The following is a 22,795-nucleotide window of genomic DNA, read 5'->3' on the forward strand; positions in this document are numbered from 1 at the left end:
CGCGGCCACAAGGTGGCGCCACAGCCCTGCTGGTCTCACACCTCCAGCTGTGGCCTGAGACCGCTGACCCGGGTGATGTGGGAGACCCCGTTGCTTGTAAACCAAGTCTGCTGCTCCTCACTGCTGCTCTTGGGCGCTGTGGGTCCAGGCTACTCCTGGCCGGGGACGGGGGGCATGTTTCTCCTGTTTCTCCTGTTCCCACCCCCAGTTCCTTCCCCTCCATAGGTGGGCTGCCTGATCTGTGCGGACAAGGCCCTCTGCCCTCTGCCTTAGTGTCTCTAGCAGGACAGGCTCCCTAGGAAGTGAGGGGCTACATCCTTCTATGGGTTTGAGGAAAGAGGGACCATGTAAACCAGTTTGGGAGGAGGTGGGAGCCCAGGATGCTGGGTGGTGCCCAGGGCGTGGGTTCTGCTCTGGAACCATCAGGCAGCCAGGCCCCCACTAACCCTTTTCTCTCTCTGGGCTAACGCTCCCTCACTGCTCAGTAGTTCCTGGGGCCTCTGCGCCAAGGTCCTGGGACTTCATGACCTCACCCAGGAAGGGGATCCTGGGACTTCATGACCTCACCCAGGAAGCGGAAACGGGCTTGGGGCAGAGAGGGGTGAAGGGGGAGCTTTTTGAGCCCTGGGTTCCTGGGAGGGAGGGAGGACAGGGTCTCTGGGGGCTTTCCCTGGTTCTCCCTCGACTTCCCACAGTCTCTTCAGGCAAAGGCCAAAGTGGCTTCCCCCTCATGGGGCCCTATGAGGCCAAAGGGGCCTAATTTAAAAAAAAGAAAAAGAAAAATCCCAGGATGAAAATGGCTAAGTGGGCAATTTCCTCCTTGCAGAATGGGAGATTGAATCAACGATGGAACAATTAATGTGTGCGGGAGAGAAGGAAAGGGGGCCGGGTGTGTGGGTGCTGATGGCGGCTGGGCTGGGGATTAATCTCAAGGTCAGATGGAGCCGTGGATGACCTTGTGAGTTGGAGCCAGCCCAGGTGCTGGTACCTCCTTCCAGTTCCAGGCGCCACCCTACTGCCCGGACCTGCCCACAGCCTGGGAACCTCCCTTTCAGCCCCTCCTGGGGCAGGTCCTGGACTCTGGCTGGGAGATACCTGATGGGGGAGGCATGGGGGTGTGGAAATCTCAAGGCCATCCTTCAGGCCATTGAGGGCTCTCTCCTACCCCCATCTGTTCTCCCCCTTCACCCTGGGGACTGACTCAGTGGAGTGGAGAGAGCTGCCCTCCTGCTTCCTCAAGCAGCCCCTCAAGACCATGGTATCCCCCCTCCACCTGCCTGCAGGCTTGCTGCCCCGAGGTTCCTTCAGCCTGGCCACCACCTGCAGCTTGGGAAGAAGGGTCTGGATAGCCAGCCCATGGGGCAGCACTGGGGAGTAAGTGGGGGGGGGGCGGTTCTGCCCACAGGAGGGTGCCACAGAGCCAGGAGCGGGCAGCTGCCGTCTCCCCTGGCAGGGGTGGGTGGGGCCGATGTCTCAGCTTAATTGTGCTTTTCAAGCTGTGTGCCTGCGGGCCCTGCAGGTTTGGTTCAAGCAGGCCCAGAGGCTACCTCCAGAATTTCAGCCAGCCACCAGAAAGTGTTCGTGCATCTGAGACTGGTCTGCATGACCCTTAGCCTGTGGCTGGAATGGCGTCGGCCACCAGCTTCTAACCGGTGGTTATGAACATCTCTGATTAAGTAAGAAGAGGATGCAGTCTTCATCCACACCCTTTACTTGGTAGACAACACCTTTCCAGACGTCGGGTCCACGACGGGGAAACTGTTTGTAAAAAGGTGGAGTGGGTGAGGGATTGGTGTGAAGGCAGAGACGCACCTGTGAAACCCCCTCGTTTCACTGAGGAAAACCCCACGGCCTTGAGAACAAGCCAAAGTGTGAAAAGGTCATGGGGTCTGGGAAGGGGTCCAAGCCAGGTTGGGGGGAGGACAAGCAGCTGCAGCTCCTTTGGGTCCCCTGTGGAGCCCCAAAGCCAAGCAGGTATACTGGGTGTGAGGGTCCTGCCATCCCCAGCTCCACCCCCTGTATCTGCCTGTCCTTCCCCCACCAGCTGCTGGCTTCTCACCTCTTGTACTGGGAGGAAGTCGGGATCCGAGGCCCATGAAGGAAAATAGACACACTCACCGGAGTGCACACACAGGAAGGTGGCTTTCTACCCCTGACGTCTGTGGAGCGTTTCCCTGCTTGTTCAGATAGAAGGCCAAGAGTGGACTCCGGGCCCTGCTGAGGACAGGCCGGGGGTGGCGCTGGCTCTCGGCTCCTTATACCCACCTCCTCAGCACGGGGAAGTCTTGGACGTCCAACAGCATCTCCTCCAAGGCCTGCTCCACCATCTGTAGAACAGGGCTGTCTGGGAAGCCAGAAGTGAAGTGAAGCCTGGGGTGGGGATGGAGCGGGGAGAAGCAGGACCTCAGTATGTCCTTCCTGGAATTTCTCAAGTTTCCATCACCTACCGTTCCTTTTTTTTTTTTTTCCCCCAACATCTTTATTGGAGTATAATTGCCTTACAATGGTGTGTTAGTTTCTGCTGTATAACAAAGTGAATCAGCTATACATATACATATATCCCCATACCTCCTCCCTCTTGCATCTCCCTCCCACCCTCCCTATCCCACCCCTCTAGGTGGTCACAAAGCACCGAGCTGATCTCCCTGTGCTATGTGGCTGCTTCCCACTAGCTATCTAGTTTACATTTGGTAGTGTATATATGTCCATGCCACTCTCTCACTTCGTCCCAGCTTACCCTTCCCCTTCCCCGTGTCCTCAGGTCCATTCTCTGTATCTGCGTCTTTATTCCTGTCCTGCCCCTAGGTTCTTCATAACCTTTTTTTTTCTTTAGATTCCATATATATGTGTTAGCATATGGTATTTGTCTTTCTCTTTCTGACTTACTTCACTCTGTGTGACAGACTCTAGGTCCATCCACCTCACTACGAATAACTCAATTTCGTTTCCTTTTATGGCTGAGTAATATTCCATTGTACATATATGCCACATCTTCTTTATCCATTCATCTGTCGATGGACACTTGGGTTGCGTCCATGTCCTGGCTATTGTAAATAGAGCTGCAATGAACATTGTGGTACATGACTCTTTTTGAATTATGGTTTCTCAGGGTATATGCCCAGGAGTGGGATTGCTGGTTCGTATGGTAGTTTTATTTTTAGTTTTTTAAGGAAACTCCATACTATTCTTCAAGCGGCTGTATCAATTTACATTCCCACCAACAGTGCAAGAGGGTTCCCTTTTCTCCACACCCTCTCGAGCATTTATTGTTTGTAGGTGTTTCACCCATCGTTCCTTTAAATCGGAGATTCTTCACTGTTTGGAGATACTGGCTTGGATGAGCGTCTCATATACACTATGGATATCACCCCCCACATAGCCTCCTAACAACGAACCCTAAGTTTAACCCTCCTGCTCCCAACCCATGCCTCCCTCCCGCTCCCAACCCATGCCTCCCTCCCCATCTCAGAGCCCGGGCCCCTCCACACCACCTGGCATGCCAGCTGGAGCAGCTAGAAAGAGCTCCTTCAATTCACCTCCTGTCCCTCACCTCCTGAGACCTTCACCTCCCAGGGTCCAGCCCCATCCCCCTCTTGGGCTCCTCCAGCCTCATCTTTTTTCTTTGCTCTCTCTTTTCTGAGGGGGGCAGTGAAATTTATACAATATTTAAGCCGCCAGAGCCGAGTCCGGGAAGATATTATTAATGTAAAAGGGACGGGCTGCAAATGCTTTTGGACCTGGTTACAATTAGAGGGTGATTTTTCTAAAGGTCAATGAATTCAGATAATATTCAGGGGGGAGAGAAATTTAATACCTTTTTAGTGAATTAATTAATTATAATATTATATCGGCTTGGGGTTCTTTTCTAGAGTGATTAAGGGAGCGATCTGTCTTCTGTGAGGCCGGGGAGTGGTACCTGCCACAAGCGAGGACCCTGTCTCAGGGCTCAGGAAGGGGATCCTTCCCCCTCCTCTCCCTCTGGAGGTGGCCAGGGAGCTGGAGGGGCTGTGGGTAGCAGGGGAGGCAGGCGGGACCCGGTTTGGGCCGGGGCAGGTGCGGTGATTGGCAGTGCCCTTTGCCCTCAGCCTGGCCCTCCTCCTGCTGCCTGGTCGCTGAGCCACACGCCATAGCTTGAGAAGCTGCAGTGTGGGTTATGGCCTCCTCCTTTACACTTGGAGAAACCGAGGCCCACTGGGTTCAGGGCCTTGACCTGAACCCCATTATGAGTTAAGACAGACTGGGGTGGTGGAGCTGGCTGGAATAATAAGAAGGCTCCCCCTGCCTCCTGGAAAACCTCCATTGGCCTGTGTAGTTCCCCTTTCAGAAGAAAGAGGCTCTTTAAGGGCATAGCATGTGCCCAGGCTCTGCTTGTAAAATGAAAATGTCCCAGGAGTGCGGATAAGTCAAGTTGCTGTGAGGCCTGGAGAGGAAATAGCTAAGACTTCTGACACTGGAGAGCCCTGAAAGCACCCTGGGGAGCGCGCCTCTCACCCACTTGTGCATTCATTCATGTGTTCAGTCATTCAATCACTCAAACATCTGTGGCATGCCCACTCTTGTGCCATCTCGGACAGACTGAAATAGCCCTTCTGGAGGGCCCACCGACCACATCTTGAGCCCCAGGTGCTCATCTGAGCGATGGAGGGTGGGCTGGGGAGACGTCTGTGGTCCCTTTCCACCCAGACAGCAGCCCGCCTCCACCTGAGGGCTGCGAGATAGTGGTTATTCATTCCCTCAGCAAACCTTGAGCACTCCTTAGAGCCAGCTCTGTGCTGGGTGCTGGGGATGTCCTGGTGGATACGGGACAGTCCCTACTCTCTAGGAGCCAGTCCCCAGGCAGGTGGGGGCGAGGAGACAGGCACATGAACAGCCATGATGATTCAGCAAGGGGGTTACAGGAAGGCAGAGGCGGTATGAAACTGAATCATGAGGGACCAGGCTGGCCAGGAGATGGAGGGGGCATTCCAGGCACAGTGTGCGAAGGCTGCCTGTGGACCAGAGGGCTGCGGAGACTGGCAGCAGATGAAGCTGGGGGGCCCAGACACTGACCAGAAGACTATTCCACGAGGCACAGGTTTTGGGTCCAGGAGGCAGGGAGCAGCAGAACTAAACGGGCCTGTGTTGAAATGTGGGCTGTGCCGCGGCTTGCCGTGTTAAGGGGAGTGGGGGAGACTTTCTCTGCCTCGGTTTCCCTTCTGTAACTGGGGACTGCCATCTCTACCTCCCAAGGTTGTTGTGGGAATTAAAGGAATAACTGAAGGGAAATGCCAGGCACAGCATCTTGGTCAAGGTGTGGTCCAGACTTACTTTCAGTTGGCCCTCGAGGGGCGGGTGGGTCAGGGCCCTGTCCCTGGTTGTCCCTGCAATTCCGGTTTCCTCCCCAGGGGCCGCCAGCGGAGGCCATAGCCTGGGGACCTCTCTGGGGGCAGGGGGAGACCAGCGCTTTCCTCCCTTCCCCTCTGGGCCTCTGCTACCCGCCCCACCGCTGTCCTTCTCCTCCTTCCCCTCGCACCTTGGCCTGGCTGCCCCCCGCCCCTCCCCCATCCTCTCCTCCCTTTCCGTGTGCGGCGGGCAGGGAGGGCTTCCCTTTGTACTATCTTTGGGGCCCTAAATTAAAATTGATGACATCTTGAAATGAGCAGTGAGGGTAATTTTGCTTCTGAGCCGGGATGCTAATGAGGCCCCTTAATGGTGCGAACGCCGAGCTGACGGGTCGTGTGTCACGCGCGGCGGCGAGGGGGGTAATGGCCGCGGTAAGTGCCGGTAATTACACCCTGTCTCGCTGTATTTTGGCAGCCCTGGCGGGAGAGCGGGGCGCTCCATCACCGCCGCCGGGGGCGCCCCCACCCACCGCGGGCCTGACAGCCAGAGATACCCCCCTACGCCCCGCCAGGCCCCCCAACTCTAGCCCCTCCCAAAAGCAGGGGCCTGGGGCCCGCCCCCCCATGCACACACTGTGTGCAACAGCGCACACACAGTCACACGCGTTGCAATTACACCACTGTGCCCCTCGCAGCCTGAGCACACACCCGTCGTGTGCCCAGCACACCGTGCTCACCCATTATGCTCCCCACCCCCCGATACTCCGTACCCTGGGAACACACAAAGATCCACGTACACACCTTCGTGGCACACACGTACGTGTGCACACAAACACGTCCTTAAATGGCGCACGTATGTTCAGTGTCTACTGTGCTTCAGGTCTGTTGCCTCTCATCCTCCGAACTCTCCTGAGTGGGGAGGTTGAGTCCCACTTTATGAGGCAGACCCTGAGCTTCGGGAGATAAGCAACTTGTCCAAGATCACACAGCTGGACAGCGGCAGAGGCGGGAGCGGAGGTCAGGTCTGTCTCACTCTGCAGCCTCGGCACCCACCACGCTTCCTCTCGTGTGTGCCTGCTTATACACCTCTCCGAGTACAGACACCTGCACGCCTGCATATGCACGTATATTTATCACACCCAGGTCACATACAACCTCTGTGCACCCAAATACGGCTACCAATGTACTGTGTGGACATTCACCCAGCCACTGTCGACACACAGATGCGTGGGTGTACTTAGCACACACACGGTTACACACGCGTGCGTACGTGCTCGGATCACATGCTGTTCATACTCCACGTGCACACAGGGCGCTAGTCATGCAGCTGCTCCCGGCTCTGGCATCTCGACTTCTAAAGAAGGGAAGTAAGTCCTGGTCCACTTCCCTCCCAAGTAGTTAACTATTGCTAAGGAAGAATGACAGCTACACAAAGGCGTGTGACGTGCCCTCTTACAACATCCGCCCCCCCCCGCCCCCGTGCAGAAATACACACCGGGTGCACACACAGACATCGTACAGGTGTGCACGCACTCTGAAAGTGTGGTGTATAAGCTCTCTGTGCATACAACATGCAGCCTTTAGACACATTTCTGCACAGACATGATCCACGTGCAATGACCACACATGCACAGCCCTGGTATAGAGCCCCAAGTGTGCATAGCAGTGAAAACGGAAACTCCACAAAACCCATGGTACTTGTCATGTGTATATCCTACCACCCCCCACCCCCCCCCGCCCTGGGCAAATGTTCATCAACCTGATTATAGTAGAGGGTAAAAGCATGGACTTTGGAGTTTGACTGCCTGGGTTCTTGGCCTGGGTCCATCACTTTACTTGCTGTGTGACCTTAAGCAAGTTACTTAACCTCTCTGTGTCTTGTTTTCCTCCTCTGTAAAATGGGATAGGGATGTTGTGAGTATTAAATGAGTTAACAGATGTAAAGCACTTGTGCCTGGCACATGGTAAGCTCCCAATAGATGTCGGGGCAAGGTGTGTATCGGCAACAAAGGGTGCACATCAGAATGTGACAAGCAGTGAAGGATAGGCAGTGGAAAGCAGAAGACAGAGTGCCCACTTAAACCTGGGGTGGTCAGGGAGGGCTTCCTGGAGGAAGAGGGCTTTGGGCTGGGCCTTGAGAAGAACTGTAGCCACCATTAATTGAGCAACCTAATTGTGGTCATTGCACGTGGATCATGTCTGTGCAGAAATGTGTCTAAAGGCTGCATGTTGGGCCCTGCACTAAACACTTGGTACGAATTAATCCCTTGAATCTTCTGTGGCTCACAGGAGGTGGGTACTGTCATGTCCACATTACAGATGAGGAGAAAAAGACCCAGAGAGACTAGGTAACTTGTCCAAGGACAGGAAGGGCTGAGAGGAGAGGAGAGGAGGGCCCCGGAATTCCAGGTGGGCGAGCAGCATGTGTCAGAAATAGAGCAACATGGGCTTCCCTGGTGGCGCAGTGGTTGAGAGTCCGCCTGCCGATGCAGGGGACACGGGTTCGTGCCCCGGTCTGGGAAGATCCCACATGCCGCGGAGTGGCTGGGCCCTTCAGCCATGGCCGCTGAGCCTGCGCGTCCGGAGCCTGTGCTCCGCAACGGGAGAGGCCACAACAGTGAGAGGCCTTCGTACTGCAAAAAAAAAAAAAGAAAGAAAGAAAGAAATAGAGCAACAGATGGGAAAACGCCCCCAGAGGGCTTTCCTTGATACACTGTAACAGCATCTGGAGGGGTTTCTCCCCTAACTGCTGTGTCTCTTGCAGCCACACCAGGGACCTGGTGGGGGTGGGGGTGGGGTGGCCGGCACTTCCCTAAGATGCTGGGGCATCTTCACCTCTTCCTCCTGCAACCAAGGACCAGTTAGGGAAGGGGTGAGTCGTCCTGAGCATCCTGGCCCTGGAGACCGGGCCTGGCCCTCTGGAAAGGGACCAGAAGAGGACTCAGGAGGGCAAGAAGGCATGGGAGGAGGTGTTGAGGGGCCATGAGCAAATCTCTGCCCACAATCCTGAAGCCAGCATGGCCGCACCCAAGGGGCTGGTTCCCTTGGATTCCTCCATAAGGAATAAATGCTCACCAGGGCACCCAGAGCTTTCCCCAACAGGCCACAATATCCCCTTTGGCTTCACGTCCATTAAAGCGTCCCAGGCCTGCCAAGCTGGTGCACTCGTCATCCTCGAAGAGATCAGAGATGTATTTTCCAGTTTTTGCACAAGCTCTTCCCACTTGCGGTGCCTTTTCCGATACCCAGCCCACATCAGTGCCCCATCCTCCCTGAAGCTCTCGGTTCAGGCATTTTGCCCCCACCCCCCACCCCCGTATCTCAAGTCCTTAGGCCGGTGGTGGAACACAAGGAAGGGAATACGCTTCATCTGGTCGGGTGGTTCTTTGGAGAGTTGGCCTAAGCCCCTGTCCCCAGGTTCCTCTCTCTCACCTGCTCCCAATCCGCTCAGTTACCTGTCGCCCCCAGAACTGCCCGCCCCCAGCAGCCTTTCCTCCAGACGCCGAGTTGCTTTAACTCCTCTTCATAAATCCCAGTGTGCGCCAGCCACTCTCCCCACATGTACCCCTAGACCTTCTCATCCCACATGACCCTTCTTTCGTAGTGCCCTCTTGCCAAGTCAGAGAGGGAGCGTGGCAGGGCGGGAGGAGAAGGGGCGTGGGCTTCCGAGGCCCCCCCAGTCGTGGGTTAGCACCTCAACTCCTCCCCTTTCTGGTGGTAGGAATTTGGGGAAGCCCTCCACCCATATCTTCACGCTTTTGTTTTTGCCTCTTCTGTCAGGGGAGGGGGTCCCGACAACCCTACCCCTCAGGTTGAGGAGTCCCTGGGATGGGTGAGCACTGCCTCCGGCCCATTGGTGTGGACAGCACCTGGCCGATGGCGGGGGCGGGGGGTGTACACTGTGGGATTGTAACCGAAAGTGGGGTCCGGCTGCTCGTTGCTCCAAAGGCAATAAAGAGGCAAGGTTGGTGGAAAGGAAAGTTTGCTTTACTTTGGACGCCGGCAACCAGGGTGGAGGGGAGGGCAGATGCCTGTCCAAAGGCCGACTCCGCCTCCCGTACAACCAGTGGGCAAGAGCTTTTATAGGCTGAGGGAGGGGGTTACATGCCGAAACCGCACAGTCAGCTCTGACAGTCATCTTGAAGTTGGTCATGCGGTGGTCTAACTAGCATCGTCTTGATTGTTTTAGGTACAGTTAATCTTCATTTCCAGGGTTGGTTTGTTCCCATTTCCTTGAGGCCAGTTCTCAGAATTGTGGCAGCTTATATCATGGCTACCGTCTGGTCATCATGTAGTTAACTTCTTCCACCTGCTGGGGGTTCCAGTATCCATAAGAGCTCACAGGGCATGGCTCAGAATATTATCTACAGCCCTTGAGGAGGAACTAAAGGTCCTTGACTCTGCATAATGACTACACTATTATTATTTAGTCTTGCTGGACTGTTTTCCTTTGTTTTTGCATTTGCTCGCTTCTCTGATTAAACTTATTCTTTGGCTAAAGTTTTTCCACAGACAAAAGGCAGGTGGAGGGCATGAGGGGAGGAAGGACCATAGGGTCCTGCTCCGTTTCAGGATATCATTTTTTAAAAATTATTTTTTGGCCACGTTGGGTCTTTGCTGCTGCATGTGGGCTTTCTCTAGTTGCTGCGAGCGGGGACTACTGTTCGTTGCAGTGCGCAGGCTTCTCATTGCGGTGGCTTCTCTTGTTGCAGAGCATGGGCTCTAGGCGTGTGGGCTTCAGTAGTTGTGGCACGAGGGCTCAGTAGTTGTGGCACAAGGGCTTAGTTGCTCTGCGGCATGTAGGATCTTCCCGGACCAGGGATCAAACCCGTGTCCCCTACACTGGCAGGCAGATTCTTAACCACTGCGCCACCAGGGAAGTCCCAGGATCATATCATTTATTGTCCAAATCTGGGCCCTTTAAAAGTGGAAGGAGGCCCTATGAATAATTACATCAGGGCAACAGGCAAAAAGTAGGCCTGTCCTGGGATATGCAAGATGTGTGGTCACTAGATCTATATGCGATGTTGCTCCCTTTCCTGCCCACACCTCTGGTAGGATGCGCTGGGGCATCTGTGTGCCCCCATTGGCCAGTAGGCTTGGCCACCTTGGGGCCCTCAGGAGCCAGCATAACCTGGACCCGGGGAAGCATATAGAGAGGGTCACAGCTGGGGGCAGAATCTCAGGAAGTGGAGGTGACATCCTAGCTATTGGGAGTGGCTTCCAAGGCTAGACAGTGGAGAGGAAGATCTGAGAGGTAGGAAGGAGGGGTGGGGGAATCCCAAGGTGCTCTCCTGGAGGTACCAACAACCTCCATTACAGAAAATAGTGACCACCGCCCTTATAAAGCACTGGCTTTGCAAGGCAGACACTCTTCTGGGCACTTTTCATGCATTCACTCACCTAATCCTCACAGCAAGCCTTGGGGGTGGGGGTGGTACTATTATTATCCCCATTTTAGAAAGGAGAAAGCTGAGGCACAGAGAGCTGGAGGGTAACACACCCCATGCCACACAACTTAGAAAGACCCGGGCTCTGAACGCAGGCGGCCCGTCCCTGCTCTCTGAGGCCCTGCTCCCGGCTTACAGAGAAGTTAAACTGTGTCGCTGGAGGCCGATGTTCCCAGTTCTGCACATCGTGAGATCTGGGAAATTCTGCAGGAAGCAGCAAGACTAGTAGAAAGTAGCTCAGCTCTGGAGTCAGACCCGTGTTTGACTCTGGCTCCATCGCTTACTAGCTGTGTGAACCCCCCGGGTACACTTCTCACGCTCATGGAGCCTCGGTCTCCCCGTCTGGAAAATACTGTTCTGTTGGGTGTCAGAGGCTCCAGACACTAAGCTGTGGGAGGTGATCGATCGGCCCAAGGTGGGTATTTCAGGCACACTGGTCCCTGTCCTCTTGCTCTCCAAGCTGGGCCTGCCCTGGGCTCCCCTCACCCCAAGGAGGCCAACACTCGGGGCTCCAGAGTCCACAGTTCCATCCTGATTCGGGGCCAGGGGTTTGAAGGAGGAAGGCTACAGGCTCCTGAATCTGAGATGCTCAAAATGGTAGAAGTTGTTATTATTTAGATCATCACGGAAGGGCACCTGACTTCAGGCCAAGGCAGCGTGAGCTCGTCTAGCTGCCCCCCTCTACCATCAGGATGGGCCCAGAGGCTGGGCTGGGCTCCGGGGGCACCGCCTACCATAGGCCCCTCAGGTGCCTTAGTTGGTAGGGTCTAGAAAAGGGAAGGGGGAGAGGGGAGGCTGCTTCCTAATGAGCAATTAGTGTCTGCTGAGTGGCTAATCATGTGGGCCCATGTAATTAAGAAGCTAATTAGTGCTGTGTCAATTAAGGTTTAATTAGTGTCTTCTTCAGAGAAGCCTGAAAGACCCTCATGCTGGAAGCTTCTGGAATGGCAGGTGGGGGTGGTGGGGTGGGGAGGTGGATTCTAGGAGAGACATCAGGCATTTCAGGGGAGCCCCTCTTCCTCCTGTTGTGCCCCCTGCAGTTCTGGGATCCGTGATTTATTGACCCCTGGCTCCACCCCCCACTGACTCTGGTCATGGAGGTTTGGCGACCTCATGAGGCTCTCCCCCATCACCAGGGTTTGCTCACTCCAGCGAGTGATGAGGTCCCTGCACAGCTCCTATGACAGAGGGCCCTTAAGGCATTGCACCCCATTCTCTACACCTGCTAAAGCCAGTAACTTCAGCGGCTCTCCTCTGAGGAAGGTGAGGAAACAGGGACACAGAGAGGTTAAGTAACTTGCTCAAGGTCACACAGCCAATTAAGTGGCAGATCTGGGATTCAACTCCAAGACTGTTGGGTTCTTTCTTCTTGCTTTTCTCTCTTCTGCCCCTACTTGAGCACCCCACCTTCCTCTGTTTCTCAGCCAGGACCTGACCTGGTGGCTGGGTGCAGAGCCACCGTGCAGTAGAGCATGGCAGCTGGGCCCCAACTGCTTGGCTGTCCACAGGGAGGGACTTGGGATAACAGTCATCTTTGGAGCATCACACTCAGCGGGTTCTTCTCTCACCCTCAGCTCCCAGCCAGCTGTTTTCCCTGAGGCTCTCCCGTCCCCCGCTACCTCATCCCTCTCTCTTCCAGAGGGGCGCCATCTCCTAATGCAGGTGGCTTCGTTTTCTGTTGGGGTCCAGGGCTGACCACGGCTTCGAGCAGAAACCACTTTCCTCACAGTACACAGTATCCCCCTGCGCTGTTTAACAATTTGATCAGCTTTATTGAGGTACAGTTTACAAACCATAAAGTTCATTCATTTTAAATGTACAATGCAGTGGCTTTTAGTACATTTGGAGTTATCTGATCATTGCCATAATCTAATTTTAGAACATTTTCATCACCCCCAAAACTGAACCCTGTACCCATTAGTGGTCACCCTCTAATCCACCCTCCACCCCCAACCCCAGCCCTAGGGAACCATTAATCTGCTTTCTGTCTCTACAGATACGCCAGCTCTGGACATTTCATATAAATGGGACCAAACAAGATGGGGTCTTCTGTGACTGGCTTCTTTTATTTAGCATAATGTTTTCCCCTCTCTTGTTAATACTATTTTAAATAATACTGTGATAGGGCTTCCCTGGTGGCGCAGTGGTTGAGAGTCCGCCTGCCAATGCAGGGGACACGAGTTCGTGCCCCGGTCCGGGAAGATCCCACATGCCGCGGAGCGGCTGGGCCCGTGAGCCATGGCCGCTGAGCCCGCGCGTCCGGAGCCTTGCTCCGCAACGGGAGAGGCCACAACAGTGAGGGGCCCGCATACCGCAAAAAAAAAAAAAGAAAAAAAAATACTGTGATAGACATCATGGAACTCAAGATCTTCACGTACATGTTGAATAATTTCTTCAGAGTAAATTCCTAAAAGGGAAATTGCTAGGACAGAAGCTGAGGCTTTTTGTTTAACTGACTCCCCACTCCCTCCTGCCTTCACTGTCTGATCAGAGTTGTTGGGGGTATCCCTGCCCCATGACAGGTGACAGCCACCTTCCTCTAGTTCCTGTACTTTCCCCCCTGCCCCCACCTCAGGCCTCCGTTCTCTGCCGCTCATCTTTCTCCTTTTGCTTCCATCGTGAGCATCGACTCTGGATTCAGCTTCCAGGAGTGTCTTTGCCGGATGGCTTCCCAAGGCTTATGGGAGGCAGCCCACACTCCTTGGTGGTCTTTGAAGGTTTATCACAAGCCCAGCCCCCTTCCTCCCTCGTCCCTCCCTCCACCCTCCCTCCACCCTTCCTTCCTGCCTGCCTGCCTGCCTGCCGGCCTTCCTTCGTGGCTTCCTGCCTTCCTTCCCTCTTGCAAACTTCCACTAATTCAGCCAGACCAAGCTCCTTTTGTGTGTGCTGCTTCTGTGGGCATTTCCTCTGAACTCAAAATCCCCAAACCAAACACTAGCTGCTCCGTGAAGCTTTCCCTGAGCCCTCAACCCAGAAGCGACGTCTCCAACTTCACAGCAACACAGAACGCAGGAGGCTGGCTGAGGTCACACACCTCCTGCCAGGCTTCCTCCTCGGGATGTGGGCAGGATGGCGCTTCTGGGCTATGGCAGAGCGGCTGAGGTCAGGCGATCAGCCCCTCCCCTGTGCTTGGATGGAGGCTATCACTCTGGGACCCAGAGCCGTCCTTTCAACAATCTTTGCTAAGCCTTCTCTGGAAGCCAGGCCCTGGGCTAGAGCCCGAGATGGGAAGAGAATTAAGACGAACCCATGCCCGCAGGGAGCCGGTAGTTTAATGGGAGAAGAGACAAGCCCTTCGAAAACAAGGTGGTGAGGGCATGGGGCTCCTGGGAACACAGGATAGGCCCCTGGTACTACCTCCCGGGCTGGTGCTAGTGGTGGCGACAGACAGGAGCCTCTACCTCCTCAAGCCCCCCAACCCCCGGTCTCAAGAGTAGCAGGAAGGCCCAGTGGGGGAGGGGAAGCAGAGACATTTGGCTTGAGGGGGGAGGAAATGAAACAGAACAGAGATAATTGTTCCCATTTGACAACTTTCTCTAATTAGGGACCAGTTCTGGTAGATTCTCTAATTTGCTAGGTAATTACTGGCCAGTAATTCTACCAGGATGAAATCTGGGGAAGGAATATGTTATCAGAACATTTTGGTTTTCTCTGTCCTGGGGGCTTTGCCCAGAAAACAAGCTAGATGATCTGAGCTCTCCTGCCTCTAACCCCGCATCCCTCGATATCCCGCGGAGGCCTGGTCCTCCTCATGCCTCCCACCGGTCTGTGTCCCCGTCCTGCTGCCTGAGCTCCAGAAGCTGGCAATCCAGTTGGAAACCATCAGGCGACACCACAGGGATGTGGGGGTCATCTGTATTTTTGCCTTTGTAGCATCCCACCAGGTTTTGGTGACATAGAATTACTGTATGTCAGGGACTAGGAAGGGGCCACCTTTGAGATTTGAATTGCCTTTGGCAACTTCGTTGAAAATAAATTGGTCATATATGCATGTGTCTATTTCTGGACTTTCTATTCTACTCCATTGATTCATTTGTCCATCTGTCAGTTCCATCAATTTGTCCTGATTCCTGTAGGTTTATAAATCCAAGAGTGTAAGTTCTCCAAACTGCTGCTCCTTTTAAAAGTTGTTTTGGCTGTTCTATGTCATTTGTCTCTTTATATGAATTTTAGAACCAGCTTGTCAATATCCATGTAAAAGCCTGCTGGAATTTTGATTGGGATTGCATTGAATCTATAGATCAGTTTGGGGAAGAATTGATATGTTAACAATATTGGGTTTTCTGATCCATGTACACAGTCTACCCATTTCTTCTTTTATTTCTCTCAACAATGTATTGAATATTTTAATTTTTCAGTGAAACAGTCTTGCACATTTTTGGTCAGATTTATCACTAAGTATTTCATCGTTTTCAATGCTTCCTTCATGGCTCAGCCAGCCATCCCTGGTCCAACCAGACATGGTCAAGTTCAGGGCTGCCACACACTGTCTGGCTTTAAGAGGCACCATTCACAGGGGTCAGTGGCCCCTGGAGGATTTCAATGGGAAGTACTTCTCTGGGCAGTGGGGTTGGTTTCAATGTACCAGCGAGATGCAGGGCAAATTTTAGTAGAAAGAACCCCTTAGAGGGGGCTTCTCTCCTTGGGCAGGTGGATGTGTCTTAAGCATCTACTCTTCTTTTGTCTTCCCAGCAACCTTTCTCTCCTTCTTCTAAAATAATGTCCCTGCTTTGGGGAACTGCTCCTCTTCCCCTCCTTGGGGCTCTGATGAGGCTCTCAAGTACCAAAGCCCCTTCCCCAACAGGAGTAAACAGATGATCCAGGCCCATCAATTAGTATAGCCAATGCTTCTGGCAACAGTGATCCAACCAGAGGATGGACATGTGATCCCAGAGAGCCATCCTGAGTCCTATCCTAGGATTAGAGTTCTTTTCCTCACTGGGGTTCTTGGCATCTCTAGCTTCTATCCGCCTTGCTCTCTCCCCCTCCACCAACATGGAGGAGATGTGTCTGCAACAGGAGACGCTGAGGCCAACACTCAGGGGGCCACAGACCTGAGACAGAGGGAAGGAGAGAGACAGAATCCTGGTGGCATTCGGTCCCCAGCTCCCACCGATTGCTGAAGATCTTTCTTTAATTTTTCAAATACCAGAGTGTTCCTTCCAGCAATGAGAGCCAATAAATTCCTTTTTTGTTTAAGTTGGTTTGCATAGGATTTCTGTCACCGGCATGGTAGATGCAGAGCTCTCTGGATTCCTCGCCAGGAAAGTAAGACTTTGGGGCAAACTCTTCATTCCTCTCACAGAGCAACTAATGTCACAAGACGGGAAGTAGATCAGTCAGTATGTTTTCTTTTTTTTTAAATTTATTTTTATTCATTTATTTTGGGCTGCATTGGGTCTTCGTTGGTGCGCGTGGGCTTTCTCTAGCTGCAGTGAGCAGGGGATTCTCTTTTTTTTTTTTTTACATCTTTATCGGAGTATAATTGCTTTACAATGGTGTGTTAGTTTCTGCTTTATAACAAAGTGAATCAGCTATACATATACATATATCCCCATATCTCCTCTCTCTTGCATCTCCCGTCCACCCTCCCTATCCCACCCCTCTAGGTGGTCACAAAGCATTGAGCTGATCTCCCTGTGCTATGTGGCTGCTTCCCACTAGCTATCTATTTTACATTTGGTAGTGTGTATATGCCACTCTCTCACTTTGTCCCAGCTTACCCTTCCCCCTCCCCGTGTCCTCAAGTCCATTCTCTACGTCTGCGTCTTTATTCCCGTCCTGACCCTAGGTTCTTCATAACCATTTTTTGTTTTATTTTTTTTAGATTCCATATATATGTGTTAGCATATGGTATTTGTTTTTCTGTTTCTGACTTACTTCACTCTGTATGACAGACTCTAGATCCATACACCTCACTACAGATAACTCAGTTTCATATCTCTTTATGGCTGAGTAATATTCCATTGTATATATGTACCACATCTTTATCCATTCATCTGTCGATGGAAGGGGCTGTTCTTCGTTGTGGTGCATGGGCTTCTCATTGTGGTGGTGTCTCTTGTTGCAGAGCATGGGTTCTAGGCGCGTGGGCTTCAGTAGTTGTGTCACACGGGCTCAGTAGTTGTGGCTTGAGGGCTCTAGAGCGTAGGCTCAGTAGTTGTGGCGCACGGGCTTAGTTGCTCCATGGCATGTGGGATCTTCCTGGACCAGGGCTCGAACCCGTGTCCCCTGCATTGGCAGGCGGATTCTTAACCACTGTGCCACCAGGGAAGCCCAGTCAGTATGTTTTCTTTTTCAGTTTTATCAAGAAATCATTGAGATATATGTAAGTTTAAGGGGTATGGCACGATTGTTTAACATATATTGTGAAATGATTATCACAATAGGTTCAGCTAACACCCATCATCTCATATAGGTACAGCAAACAGAGAAGGAAGAAACAATGGGAAAGAGTAATTGACTTCCAACACCACGGATTGATTCCACTGTCTTTGTACTTTATGTAAAAATAATCACATAGTCTGCTCTTTTGTGTCTGGCTTTCTTCCCTTGAGTCGGGTTTGTTCATTCTCACTGCTGTGCAAAATTCCATCAGGTGACTGCACCACGGTTTGTTTTTCCATTCCACCATTACTGGACAATTGGGTTTCCATTTGGGGGTCACTATGAATAGTGTTGTGGTGAACATCCTAGTCTGTGCCTTTTGGAGCGTGTGTGTACCTAGACCTTTTTCATATGTCACCCGAAGGGCATTGAATCGCTGGGTTGAATGGCTCATGCATGTCTATTCTGCCAAAGGAGATGCACTGCCAGCGGTTGCGTACAAGGGTTCTTGGTGCTGAAACATGAGGTAAGACAGTCTCTACCTACAGCAAAATGGGGGGAAGCTGGTGCCTGGATGGAAAAAGCTGGACTTCTCCACCCTGAGAGTGGGTGGCAGTGGGAAGGCGGGGGCAACCACACCCGGGAATGGGGATGGAGGGGGACTGGCAGCCTGTAGGGAGGGTGGCCACGGAAGGGTCTGGAAGGGCCGTCTCTTGCTCTCCTCGTGAGCTAAGCAGGTAGAGGAGGCTGAGGTGACAGCTCCACATTCCAACAGCACCGGGGCTGAAACTCACCTCCTCTCTGTGGGGTTTGCCCCTCACACTGATGTGGAAATTGCTCAGCCCCTGTGACTGGCCTCTGGTGGCAGAGTCTCAGCCCTGGAGAGATGGGGCGAAGGCTGTGGCAGACCCTGTGGTGATCTCAACAGCCGGCCCCCTTCTCCCTGCCCAGCAGTGGACCAGGTTGGTCTGTCTGTTAGTCACTGCACACGCATTGCAGGTGATGGGGCTGCCTGTCCCCTCAGGCATTACTAGTGAAGAGCTCTCTGGCCAACCTCTGCCTCTCTGCAGCTCTGCCCCTTTGCCGGAGGGCTTCCTTCAGCAGCCCAACCAGACAGCAAGCACCAGAAAACTGACACTCCATTGGGAAGAGCCTTCAACCAGTGATGGTGGGTTTGGTGTATAAATACCTCAGCTCCCTCAGAGGCAGGACCGAGTGCTATCCACCCACAGTGGTAACCAATTTGATAACACACCCTTCATTGTCTGCCTTCCCTCCCAGTCTCACTCCCCTCCTCCCCTACTGATGTTTCCTGGAATCCCCTCTTGAACAAACCTACTTGCACTTGAAGCCTTGTCTAGGGCCTGCTTCTGGGGGAGCTAACCTAAGACCACATGTGACCCAGTCTGGACAAAAATGTAAGTAGACCTGTTAGAAGCTTCTGGAAGTGCTTTTCGCCCCTCTGGTGAAAGGCGTAGGAGGAGAAGGTCTCTCTTTCCCGCTCAGCTGTTTTTGTTCTGTGTGGATGCTGTGTGAGCTTGATGCCTGGAGCTGCGGTAGCCACTTTGTGACAAGGAGGGGAAACCTGGACCGCACGATGAGGATGACAGAGTGAAAGGATGGGAGCCAGCTTCCTCGACAGCATCTTTGAGTCTCCCAATCAGCTTGGGATCACCTGCCTCTGCACTTCTGTTAAGGAGACAGTGCATGTCCTTATAGACTAAGCCACCTGCAGCTGGGTTTTCCGCTGCTTGCAGCCGAGCTCATCAATTGCTGATACAGGCCTTGTCCCAGAGGTGTTACCGTTGGACTCGACACTCCTGCTACCACCTTGAAGCTCCCAATTAGTGACACCAGAGAAGGACTAAGACACAGGCTTGGGGTGCAGGGGGGCGGAGGAGGGGCCATGGGCTCAAACTCCACAGGTGGCTGAGGGCCAGGGGTCCCAGAAGCGAGAGGGACTTCTAGGCAGCAGGTAGCTGGGGTCCCAAGGACAGGGGGTGGGGAGGGCAAGAACCCATTAATCTGGCCAGGGTGAGAGTTGTTATTGTTATTATTATGAAGCGTCTCAAGGCTCACACTCATCCCGGCCTGGCCAGGCCCCATTAATGGCCCCATAAATCCCAGCCGTAAAGAGTAATGGGGGGAGACAAATGAGATAATTAGGAATAAATCTCACCGAGGCCTCTATCCAGCAGCGTCCCTGGAACGGGCCAATCTTCCGAGCCATTAGCCAGGCCCCTAATTAGTGCCAAACTGCCCAGCGTTGTAGAGGCTCCGGGCACGGGAGGGACCCGGGACCAAAAGGAGGGGCGCCACTGCCCCCGAAGCCCCGGTGGCGGGTGACCTTGGGAGCAGCCGAGGGATGCATGCCCGCAGCCTCCCTGCTTCGCTTTTCTGTCTCCGGCTTGGGGAGGCTTCGTCCGCACTGTCCCGTCTGCCTCGCTGTCTCCTCCCCTCCTTCTCTGCATCTCACTCCATCTCCGGTCTGTCTACCTTCAGTCTCCGTTTCTCTCTTACCAGGCGGTCACTGGCTGCATGGTTGAGCCACACAGGGTCTGACTCAGCAGGAATTGTGGGCGCCTCCTGGAACCACCCTCCTCCACCTGTCCTCCCTGCCAACAGTCAACACCAGGGCAGGGACCCCTTGGACACCCCCTCCCCTGGAACAGTCTTTGGAAGCGGGAGGTCCCCCACCACTGCTGCAGTGCGCTCTCCTTGGGGCGGTTCTCTCTCTTGCCCGGGGCTGGGATCTCTCTCCCCGTGTCATCACCTCTGCCTCTGGGTCTTACCTCTGCCACTGGAGCCCCAGACTGAGCCTCACTCTCCTCCCAGGCTGCAGGTTTTTGAAAGCCTTTGTCCTTGTCTTTCCCTCTCCAGCCAGATGCCCTGTGCAGCTCGAGGTTTCCAGCCAGGCCTCCCCAGCCCAGGTGCCTCCTCTCGATCCACCTATAGTGACCTCTGTTGTTTTAATCTGCCATCCTCCCCCAACTTTTTGTCACAGCACCCCTATTTCTTTGGGAAATGTGCCCACCTGATTCTGGAAGGGCAGCCACGTAGCCCACCGTCTCTGGCCACAAAGGCCTGGCTCATTGTAGCCCTCTGTCCCCTGACGTGGTGACTGGTCCAGGGATGGGCCTTACTGCCTTCCCCGGGCCCCCTGAGGTGGCAAGACTGAGAAATGCCTGAGACACAGCACGCGAACACACCTCTCTGTCCCGCCCCCGAGCACCCCTGGACACTTGTCCGCATCACAAGGGAATGAGGCTGTAACCCAGGGATGGTAGGAATTGTGGGGTACAGAGGCCGCTACAGGGTCGGGGAAAGATAGGAAAACCAGGTGCGGGGCAAGGAAGGCTGGGAGGGGCTTTTCTCTGGAGGAGGTGGGGGGGAGGGGAGGGCTGGGGCTGTGGGAGGTACCATCCCATGCCTGTCTCCATATCATTCTAGGAAAGTCAGAATGTGGAAAGGAACATAAACACGGAAGTGACAAGGGGCCAGGTCTGTGATCTCTGTCCTCTCTGCTGCCCCCGCTCAGCGACGGGGAGTGTCTGCAGCAGCTGTCCTGAGCCTTGGGGACCAGCGCTCAGTCCCCCACCACTGCCTCCTCTGCCCGGGGAGCTGGTGAAGGCCCCAGGGCATGGCTGGCTGCAGGCAGTCCAGCCTTGGGGCTGCTTCAAGGTGTCCCCTCCTTGCCCCGGAGACATGGGGTGTCTAGGCCCAAAGCCGGGTTGGAGTTGGCCCAGCTCTGAGTACAACCACAGAGAATGCCGACTAAATGTGCCAAAGAATGGGGAGAAGCTGATGCAGGCTCAGGAGGCCGGGGCGTGGCGGGCAGAGCACCCCTCCCCACACAAGCCAGCCCCTGGCTCAGCCGCCTGCTCGGTTACAGGGCAAACACACCAGGTCACCCAGGGGTCATGGGTGGTCCTGGCCAGGGACAGCTCAGCCTGGCCTCACCACCTTGTCTTCCCACAAATGTGGTAATGCCTGTCTTGAGTTAGACGACCCAGGGCAGGAGAGTGGCCCTCAGGAAGTCTCGTGGGCAAAGGGGGGTGCTGATCTGCTGCTCCAGGGTTGAAAGAAAACCAGAGAAGCAGGCGACTTCCCTGGACACTGTGGCCGCCATTCGATTTCCAGAGCCTCCTCGCTGCTCCATGGTACACACAAGGAGACTGAAGCCCCGAGAGTGAAAGGGCCTCTTCCCCAGGACCTACAGCAGAACCCGGCTCAGATCAGCTGGTCAGAAAGCAGAGACTGGGAGCCAACAGAGAAGGGCCACGGTGTGGAGGGGAACGGTCCTGAACCAGGGCTTCCCCGGAAGGACACGTGGGCAGAGCTGGGTGGGTCAGTGCCCTCTAAGATAGATGCCGTCTGCTTCCCAGCAGAGATGAGGCCCCCTGGGCAAGGACGCGGGGCTGGGGAAGGTGGAGAAGGCGTGGGATGCAGGGGGGCGGGTAGCAGACACAAGGATCAGGCTGAATGGGCTGGTGGCGTTGCAGGTTCTGAAATGTGCAGTGTGTGAGCACATGTGTGTGTCTATGTCTGGTGTGTGTGTGTGTGCGGTATGTGTGTGTCTTTGTGGAATGTATGTGAGTATGTGGCTGTAAGGAGAGTGTGTGTTTGTGTGTGTGTGGCTGAATCCCGCCTCTGTCTCACCCCTACCCAGCTCAGCCTCTCGGGTTTCAGCCCCTGTCCTGCAGGAAACCGCTGTTTGGACTTCAGAGGTGCCTCTTCCTGCAGCGGCCGCCACGGAGGGGAGAGGGCCGGGAAGGGGCCTTCCTGCCCACCTGGACCAGACCTTGAGCTGGTCAGGCGAACCCCCCACGCTGGTCCTCCCTAACGTCCCTCGAACCTCAGCCTTGGGGAGAAGCTGGGTTGAGCGGGGACTGAACGGAGGCCCTCCCACCGTCATCCATCCTCCTGTGGACAAAGGAGTGCAGCAGAAACGTGGATGCTCCCCGCAGCCATGGGGGCAGACTGGCATCCCCTCATCGAGGTCAGAGTCACAAACACACACACCCTGAGGCCCAGTGATCCCACCTTCAGGAATATTCTACAGATACAGCTCATTTGTGCAAAAGGACATGCTCACGCAACCTTGTTTATAACAGAGAAATTAATGGAAGGGAGTAAGCAGGAGCTGGGCAGCTGGGTCATGTGTGGCTCATCCCTCCGTGAAGCTCCAGGCCGCTCTTCAAAGTGCTGGTAAGGAAGAGCCCCAAAACAAATGGTCAAGTGATAAAAATGGTGCAACGTGCATGGGATTCTGACATTTTGTAAAAAAAAAGAAAAATGATATGGGTAAATGCTTGTGTGTGCACTTTTGATGAGACTTTTGAACCTTTTGTACTTCGAGCATACAATAACTAAGCAAAAACAAAAAACACAAAAAACCCTTGAGACAGACGAACATGGAGGGGGCCAAGAAAATGGGGCTCTCTCCTGGCTTTGATCTTGACTATGTGACCCTGGGGAGGTCACTTCCTCTCTGTGTCCTGAGTTTCCTATGTGGTCCCAGAAGCTGGAAAACCTTGGTGTTGGCAAAGTGAGGCCTGTGTACACGTGTATGAGGGGAGGGGCTGCAGGGGAGGGGGGTGGGGTCCCTCTCACCATCTCTTGTCACCTCCTTCTGCTGACACTGCAACCCACGCCCAAGGCCATGGGCTGTTCCCTAATGTGGCATTCCTTAAGAGA

This window comes from Stenella coeruleoalba (genome assembly GCF_951394435.1).
Source record: "Stenella coeruleoalba genome assembly, chromosome: 10".
Classification (NCBI taxonomy): domain Eukaryota; kingdom Metazoa; phylum Chordata; class Mammalia; order Artiodactyla; family Delphinidae; genus Stenella; species Stenella coeruleoalba.